This window comes from Hibiscus syriacus, unplaced genomic scaffold, assembly GCF_006381635.1.
Source record: "Hibiscus syriacus cultivar Baekdansim isolate YM2019G1 unplaced genomic scaffold, ASM638163v2 tig00110387_pilon, whole genome shotgun sequence".
NCBI classification, from domain to species: Eukaryota; Viridiplantae; Streptophyta; class Magnoliopsida; order Malvales; family Malvaceae; genus Hibiscus; species Hibiscus syriacus.
Genome location: NW_024062717.1, coordinates 1,644,664 through 1,653,629, shown reverse-complemented (window position 1 = coordinate 1,653,629; position 8,966 = coordinate 1,644,664).

Below are 8,966 nucleotides of genomic sequence, written 5' to 3'. Positions count from 1 at the left end.
ATGCAGTTCCCCGGAACTACATCCATAAGGACTTGCCCTAAGCACACAGTAGAGGAGCCACCCTAAGGGAATTCCTTGGGCCTTTGGGCCTACCCAAGGGTCACCTTAGATCCGTAAGGATTTACCAGCTTGATCAGTGCATACTCCAGAATCCTACCCATACAGTATCCAGTAGAAGTCAGATTTAGTAGTACTAGTAATATCTTAATAGTGATCCAGAAAAATCTCATAAGCATGACAATGAAATAAACCATATAACTACCCTCCACCCGTACACCATATGTAGTCCCATGATTAACCCAATGGAGTGCCTTGGGGCATGAGAGCCTAACCAAGAAAGTTTCTTGGGGCCTCGGAGCCTACCCAAAGGTCACCTTAGGTCTGTAAGGATTTACCAGCTTGATTAGAACTGAACCTCCATACTCCAACTTACCCAGATAATGTCCCAATAAAACAATTCAAGTAGTAACCAGTAGATTTCATGATCTATAAATCAGGAACGACCATATTTTTCAATGAAAACAGGAAACCAGATAACATATTTCAAGTAACCATAGTTCATAAACCAGTAGATTTCATGATCCATAAATCAGGAACGATCATATTTTCCAGTGAAAATAAGAAACCAAATAATATATTTCAGGTAACCATAGTTTATAAACCACTAGATTCCATGATCCATAAATCAAGAACAATCATATTTTACAGTGAAAACATGTAACCAGAGAACATATTTCAAGTAACCATAGTTCATAAACCAGCAAATCAGTGATTTCGAAAAATCACGTTTAAAACATGTAAATAATTTACATGTCACATAAGGAACACACTAGAGGATCCATATATTATTCGAAGATACTTGGTATTTATCAGGTAGGGAACCATGAAACATTTGTAATTTAATAGAATTTCAAAATCAATATCCCTATAAAATGAGGTTTGATAGCTAACTGATTCATCATTCATTTAGGATAGATTTATCAATATCATACAATATTCAGATATTTTTCGTAGGCAATTGAGTATCAGGAAGACATTCAAAATCTTTTACATAAAAATTATTGAAGATTTAGACATAACATGAGTGTTCCCATTATTCAGGCAAATCAAGGGCATTTTAGACATTTGAATCTTGGAGAATTCTTAGTAATTTAATCTAATAAGAGTAGAGAGATGATTTGTGGGATTTAAGATTATATATTGAATTATTCGGATTTTAAGTCCAATTGAACCAACGATCCCAACACTGCGATACTTGTCAATCATTCGGACCTTGATATTTCACTATTATTCACTTCTTATTACTGACTGCACCAGCTGGTCTGATCAATATCAGAATCATCCTTGATCAATTCTTGAGGAGACGAGTAGGTATTCCGTTGGCATTTATTTCATTTCCATGTTGTAATAGTATCCCACAATGTTCGACGACTTGGGTCGTGCTCTATAACCTTTAGAGGCAATACATTATTTAGGTTCATCGATGTTCCCATAGACTATCCAACAACATCCACTGAATCCTAATCTTAAAGGTAATTAGGCCATCTCGATATTCGGGGTTATTTTAGTTATTTTGGGGTCCAAGCACATTAGTTATTTCAAAACTTGAGAATAATCCATCATTTCAATACTTCAATGATGTGTCGCACTTCCAGTAATCTAATCTTCAAATGATTATTCAAAAACAAAGGGAACGTTGTATTAAGAAATTTCAAATGTAAAAGTTTATTTTTGGTGTTTTTCAAATAGATCATGAATTTAATCGGTGATTCCAAGGTTCAAGCGAATCAAAATTTGAGTTCTCAGGTCATCTCCAATATCATACTCATTCCAATATCATACTTTCGATAAATTAGGCTTCAAAGTATTCTAGTTCTTTTAGAGTTCAGGGTATTTTGTTCATTTGATCATTTGAGGCTTCAAAGTATTCTAGCTCATTTTAGTTATTTTGTAGCTCAAGGACATTTTGGTAATTCCCTTCAATCCAAACATATGCACTTTTTCTAATAATTGGTCAAGTATATCCTTTCTGGGTTATTTTTCACCATCAGGGAAGTCTTGGTCTTTTACAGTACAAGGGCATTTTCTTAATATTACCACATAGGGCTATTTTTGGTAGTTTCTTATCCAAATATTTTTGGTATTTAACCTTTAAAAAATTATCAAAATTTACGGATCTTGAAGTCAATTTATTTATTAATGAATCACTAAACTTATAATTATTTCTGATCAATCTTTCAGCTTCTTATGCAAGTCATTTGGGTCTTATATAATTACTGTCTTTTTACTGAAATTCTATTCGAGTCCAAAAATAATTAATTTTACCCAAAGGACCAAACATTTCATTGATGTAATTACCAATTATCAACAAGTTACGAAAAGCAAACAAAAGGTAGTAAAGTATTACCTCAGTTTTTCGTGCTCTACAGATCGAACATTTAAACTCCATTCGATCACTCTCGAGCTTGAATTCAACGTCTAATAATTCTACAAATACATTGCAATCAAATTTACGTCAAAAATTGAATTTAATTGAGAAACCAAATTGATTCCAAAGATAAAACACTAAAAAAAGGCTTACCTAATACGAATTTGGCAAAACAAATTTCGGATTCGGACTCAGGATGTCAAAAAACATAAAATATAACTTTTTGGGTCAAATTTAACGGTCAAAGGTCAACGGGTCAAAGTCAACGGGTTGACTCATACAAGTTGACGCAATCCAAGTTGACTCGGCCGGGTCAAACATAGCTGATTCGGTAGGATCAGTTCGGTCCGGCTGGGCCGGTTCTAGAAGCTTCCTGGACCGATGAACGAATCTCACGTGCACTGTCGGTGCGTGCGATGACAACAGGGGCTGTTTCGACTGACTGATTCTCCCCTAAGCAACTAATCACCAAAAATAAACCATAACTATAAAAAAGCAGCCTAATCTACGGTAAATAAACCAGAAATCACTCAAAGCTTACCCTCAACAGCGATCGATGATGGCGCAGTGATAGAGGCATCGCTCTCTTGGGTTTTGTTCACACATCACCGATGAAGCTGATGATGGTGACGGTGTACTGCAACACTGGCAGAATCAACCGAAAAATAAAGAATTTGCAATGGTTGCAAGGTTTCTCCCCGAATTGGTCGAACGTCGATTGACAACAAACGATGTTGGTCCTTAACTTGAAACCTTGGGGGTTTTGGTCTCCAGATAGAGATGGGTCAGATGCGGGGAACGATGTTGCCTGTGATGGAAGATGGTGAAAAAATTTGTGAGGTAACGGTGGGGTTCGGTTGGGGGTTTAGGGTTTAGGATTTTAGGGATCATAGATGTTTCTAATATTTTTATTTTTCACTGTAGTGAAAAATGGAAAATTCAAGGTCAAGTCCCTGAACTTTCCAGAGTTTCAAAACTAGGCTACAAGGTTCCAAAACTTTCAATTTAGTTCATAATTTCATTAAATTTGGGGTGTTACAATTTTCTCATCCTTAAAAGAATTTTCGTCCTCGAAATTTACTCAAGTCATAGAAATGTAGAAATTGAGCTTACATCTAGTCTTCATTCTCTCAGGTCTCGTTTACAGGTATATAATTCCCCTATTAGACCTTAACTGGTTGAATAAAGGTTCGAGTCAAAACTTTTCCTTATAAAAAATTCCAAACTTGAACAGAATTCTACTAGTATAACCAAAAATATCTTAATTATTAGTTCTTAATCAAAATGATACTTCCTTAACTTCAATGCATCACATAATTGATTTCTTTTATACTTAATGGAATCACTTCGAGATCTACACTTTTACTATAAACACATCCCTTTCTTTTAATCTCATACTGATCAAATCGTTGAGGTAAAAAGGCTCAACACTTATTGAGTTTCAAACTCATAAAATTGGAGTAAGCATGATTCCATAATTCTCTAATTTAAGTACATCAGTGCAGAACCTTTTAAGGCATAACACCTTGTTTAGGTTTGGACTAAATACCTTGTTCTCCAATCTACTTGGGTAACAGATCTTGATCTCAACATTTTACTTATAAGTTTGGTTGTGAGTTTATCATCATAGAACGTTTGGACTGTAGTAAAACTCAAATTCACGCCAGAAGTCAGGTCTAAATTCTCGAATGAATAAACTCCCATGATATTGCCAGGGTAACTTCTAAGATTGGACAAATGCTAACATTATTCTCTTTTTAAACAGAATGTGTCATAACATATAAGATACTTTAGTATACTTATTACAGAATTATTACTTGATATCAAATTTCTGGCTTAAAAGAGTATTGTCACAATCTAGGGGCATGTATAGACCAGACATTCTATTACAGTCGATCGTCCGATTTACCCAGAAAAATCGACTCAACCTAAGCTCTGATACCACTTAATGTAACACCCTCAGACTGATACGGGTGACCCAATCTGATCTGAGGTGTCACATTAGGGCCACTAGATCGACCCATAATAAAAATCCGGGAAAATTTAAATTTTTTTGTTAAAACGACTAAAATCATAAAACAATTTATAAATACAAAAGTATATTCCAAACTCGGATATAAAATAAAATGCAACCTACATACCCCCTAATCATATGCACCGTACTCCGCAAACAGCACCGGTGGAACTCTTTTACTGATGTCGATAGATGCATTGGTTGGATTCTTTTAACCTGAAATGGTGAGTAAAAGAGTGAGATTTGTGAAGCTCAGTAATACAGAACTACCAAGTGATGCTAAAAGACATGCAGATAAAAAAACATCATAAGTTTTCCTTATTGACTCAACTATCTACAGATTTTCGTAATGAGCTAAGGTTCCACTAATATTTCATCGAGTAAAAGCCATGAAGATCTCAGTTCATAGGAAACATTCAGAGTACCAAGTTTTCAAGAGATTGGAATAGGATATCTTGTGTGTTCCAACCAAAACCATTGTAAAGGTACTTATCGTTTTAAAACAATAACAGTTTAAAACATATTTTTAAAAACCATAGTAGTACCCTCCAACCAAACACCGTTATGTAGTTCCCCAGAGTTGCATCCATAAGGACTTACCCTAAGCACACAACAGATGAGCCACCCTAAGGGAATGCCTTGGGGCTTATGGGCCTACCCAAGGGTCACCTTAGTTCCATAAAGATTTACCAGCTTGACCAGAGATGAACCTCTATACTCAGAATCCTAAACATACAGTATCCAATAGAAATCATATTTAGCAGTAATAGTGATATTTGGATTGTGATCCAGTAAAATCTCATAAATGTGAAAATGAAATAAACCATATAACTGCCCTCCACCCGTACACCATATGTAGTTCCATGATTAACCTAAGGGAGTGCCTTGGGGCCTGAAAGCATACCTAAGAAAGTTTTTTCGGAGCCTACCCAAAGGTCATCTTAGGTTTGTAAGGATTTACCAGCTTGATCAGAGATGAACCTTCATACTCTAGCCTACCCAGATAATGTCCCAATAAAATAATTCAAGTAGAAACCAGTATATTTCATGATCCATAAATCAGGAACGATAATATTTTCTAGTGAAAATAAGAAACCATATAACACATTTCAGGTAATCATTGATCATAAACTAGTAGACTTCATGATCCATAAACCATGAACGATCATATTTTCCAGTGAAAACAGGAAACCAGATAACACATTTCAAGTAATCATAGTTCATAAACCACTAGATTCCATGATCCATAAATCAAGAACGATCATATTGGAGATGACCTTTAAAAAATTATCAAAATTTGCGGATCTTGAATTCAATTCATTTATGAATCATTGAACTTATAATTATTTCCGATCGATCTTCCAGTTTCTTATGTGAGTCATCTGAGTCTTATACAATTAATTTTTTTTACTAAAATTCTATTCGAGTCCAAAAATAATTAATTTTTCCCAAAGGACTAATCATTTCATCGACACAACGTTTCAGAAATCATACAAAAGATAGTAAAATATTACCTCAATTTTTGTACTCCACCGATCAAACATTTAAACTCCATTCGATCACTCTTAAACTTGAATTCAACATCCAATAATTCCTTGGACACATAACGATTGAATTTACGTTAGAAACTGAACTTAATTGAGAAACCGAATTGGATCCAAAGATAAAACACTAAAAAATGGCTTACAAATTGCTAATTTGGCAAAACAACCTTTGGATTCGGACTCAGGACGTCGAAAAACATTAAATATGACTTTTTGGGTCAAAGTCAACGGTCAAAGTCAGACGTTGAGTCATATCAGGTTGACTAGGTAGGGTCAAACAGACTCATTTCGACTGGACAGGCTCAGTCAACGACGAGGACTGTTTCGATCGGCTGATTCTCCCCTGAGCAATAAATCACCAAAAACAAACCACAACTAATCAAAAATCATCCAAATCTACGCTAAATCAACCAAAAAACGCTTGAATCTTATCCCTAACGGCAGTCAACAATGGCGTAGCGATAGAGGCATCGCTTACCTGGGTTTTATTCGCACGTCACCGATGAAGCTAATGATGGTGACGGTGTGCTACAACACCGGCGGAATCAACCGAAAAATGAAAAATTTATGGCGGTTGTAAGGTTTCTCCCTAAATCGGTCGAACGTCGATTGACAATGAACGAAGTTTGTTCTTGACTTGAAAACTTAGGGGTTTTGGTCGTCGTATAGAGATGGGTCGGATATAGGGAATATTGTAGGTTACGACGGTCGATGGTGAAGAAAAGTGCAAGGCAACGACGGGGGTTCGAATGGAGGTTAGGGATTTGAGGTTAGGGATTTTAGGGATTACTAGGGTTTCTAATATTTTTATTGTTCACTGTCAATGAAAAATAGGAAAATTTAGGGTTAAATCCCTGAACTTCCCAGAGTTTCAAAACTAGGCTGCAAGGTTCCAAAACTTTCAATTTAGGTCATAATTTCATTAAATTTGGGGTGTTACACATATAGTCAAATTTTTACATGTTTTAATATATATATATATATATATATATATATATATATATATATATATATATATATATATATATATATATATATATATATATATATCAAATATCATTATATATGTCATACACTTTTATATCGTACATGTACACATATTAAAAATGATTTCATTGTCACGCAATCATATCATCAACATATATACAAAGTGTTCTTACTGAATTAGTCAAGACTTACGAATTTTATATCTAAATATAGTTAGAAAATATCATAAGTTATTCACATCAACACACACATTTAATCATACTTCAGACAATTTTAAGGATTATTCTCCAATTCTTGCATATCATATAATAAGCTTATTTAATTTTGTCTCGTTTTATGTATATGACAAGCGTTTTTTTGCTGTCAAATAAATTCATTATTCTCAAAATAAATAAGAAAGGGAAGAGCGTAGTAAAGAGAAGTAAAGGTCAATTTACAAAGACTTAGAAAATTCCCAAATTTGAGTTTGAGTTGGCTATGATCCAGGTAAGCTGTAGTAAAATAAAACAAAATAGGGTTTTGATAAAAACAAAAGGACTGAATAAGAAAAAGTAATTAAGAGTGAAAATAAAAAAGATTGAAAATGTAAAATTAAAAATAACTATGGTAAAAAAATAGCCTCAAGCCTCGCTTTGACTTAATCTGTTTCGTTTCTGATAATCGAAAATGAATTTTCACTTTTGGGATTCACGCCAATTACAGTTTACAAGGCCCAACCCTTGTAACTTTCTTTTCACTTTGGTAACCAATTTCCCCAAGGCCAATCTTTGGAAATCTAGTTTTTAATTGAACCAACTACAACAATCGTCGTTAGCACAAAAACAGTTTTAGTTTAGGAAAAGCCCAACTTGGATTATGTTGTCTTGCAGAGAATCGAATCCGATCTCAGTTTCCCTTAGTAGACCGTCGCTAAGTGTGTTCACAAGAAGTCGAATTTGCTACAAGTCGATCTTTCCTCCCAAGTTTAAATCATAACAACATTCAGACCAACAAGCTCTTTTTGAAATGAAAGTGTTTTGATTTTTTAGGTCAATTACTTATCCAAGCTTCCAGAAAGCTGAGGGTGACATCCTGAAGATGTTAAGTGCTTTTCAATTCTCACATATTGAATTGAGTCATCGCTTAGTCTTTCGGCTTATGAGAAAATTAGCTAAGCATGACAGAAGTCATACTTAGGATATTGAAAAATAAAACTTGAAAATAAAAAAAGTGAAAACAAAAGAAGAAGAAGAACAAAACTTTTATAAAAACTGAAATCACCGAAAGTTACTGAATCTAAAAACAAGTGTGTTCTGAGCCTTACCCCCAAGGGGGTATTTATAGCTTCTAGAATCCTAGAGACAAACATGGAAATTAAAATAAAAATAATCTTAAAGATAATTCCAATTTTTTTTAAATTCAAACTTTAAAATTTAAAAATAAATCTCCTAAGATATCTCTGCCTATCTACCTTCCAGAAGGTGCTGACTAGATCTTCTAGAAAACTATTGTTGACTGGACCTTCTAGAAACTGCCACTTCTGGTCGTGTCATGCCCATAGTCATGCACATGTCTCCAGTTGTAACCAAATAAAAAAATTACAAAACGCACACTTTTTACTACTAATTCTGGAAAATAAGATATTGCACGAAAATAAGCACAATAAAACCAAATCAGCAATAATAAATCCATAAGATCAAAGAATTATCAAGGAAATATTATCAATTTAAAACACTCACCAGTCTATTATTTTATGTAATTTGAACCACATACTCTTCCTCAACTACCATAGAATACTTGTGTAACTTCAATTTTTCATTTTCTTTTTAAAAGTAAATTTCCTTTTGTAATTTAGTGCTTCAATTGTACTTTTTTTAGATTGATGGTTTAACTATAATTTTTGTGTAATTGCTTTTATTCAATTATATCTTTCAACGACAACTTTTTTTTATCAATTTTGAGATGAAGTCTAAGAATTCATCGTACTTTCATTAATCCATTTCTTTAAACATTC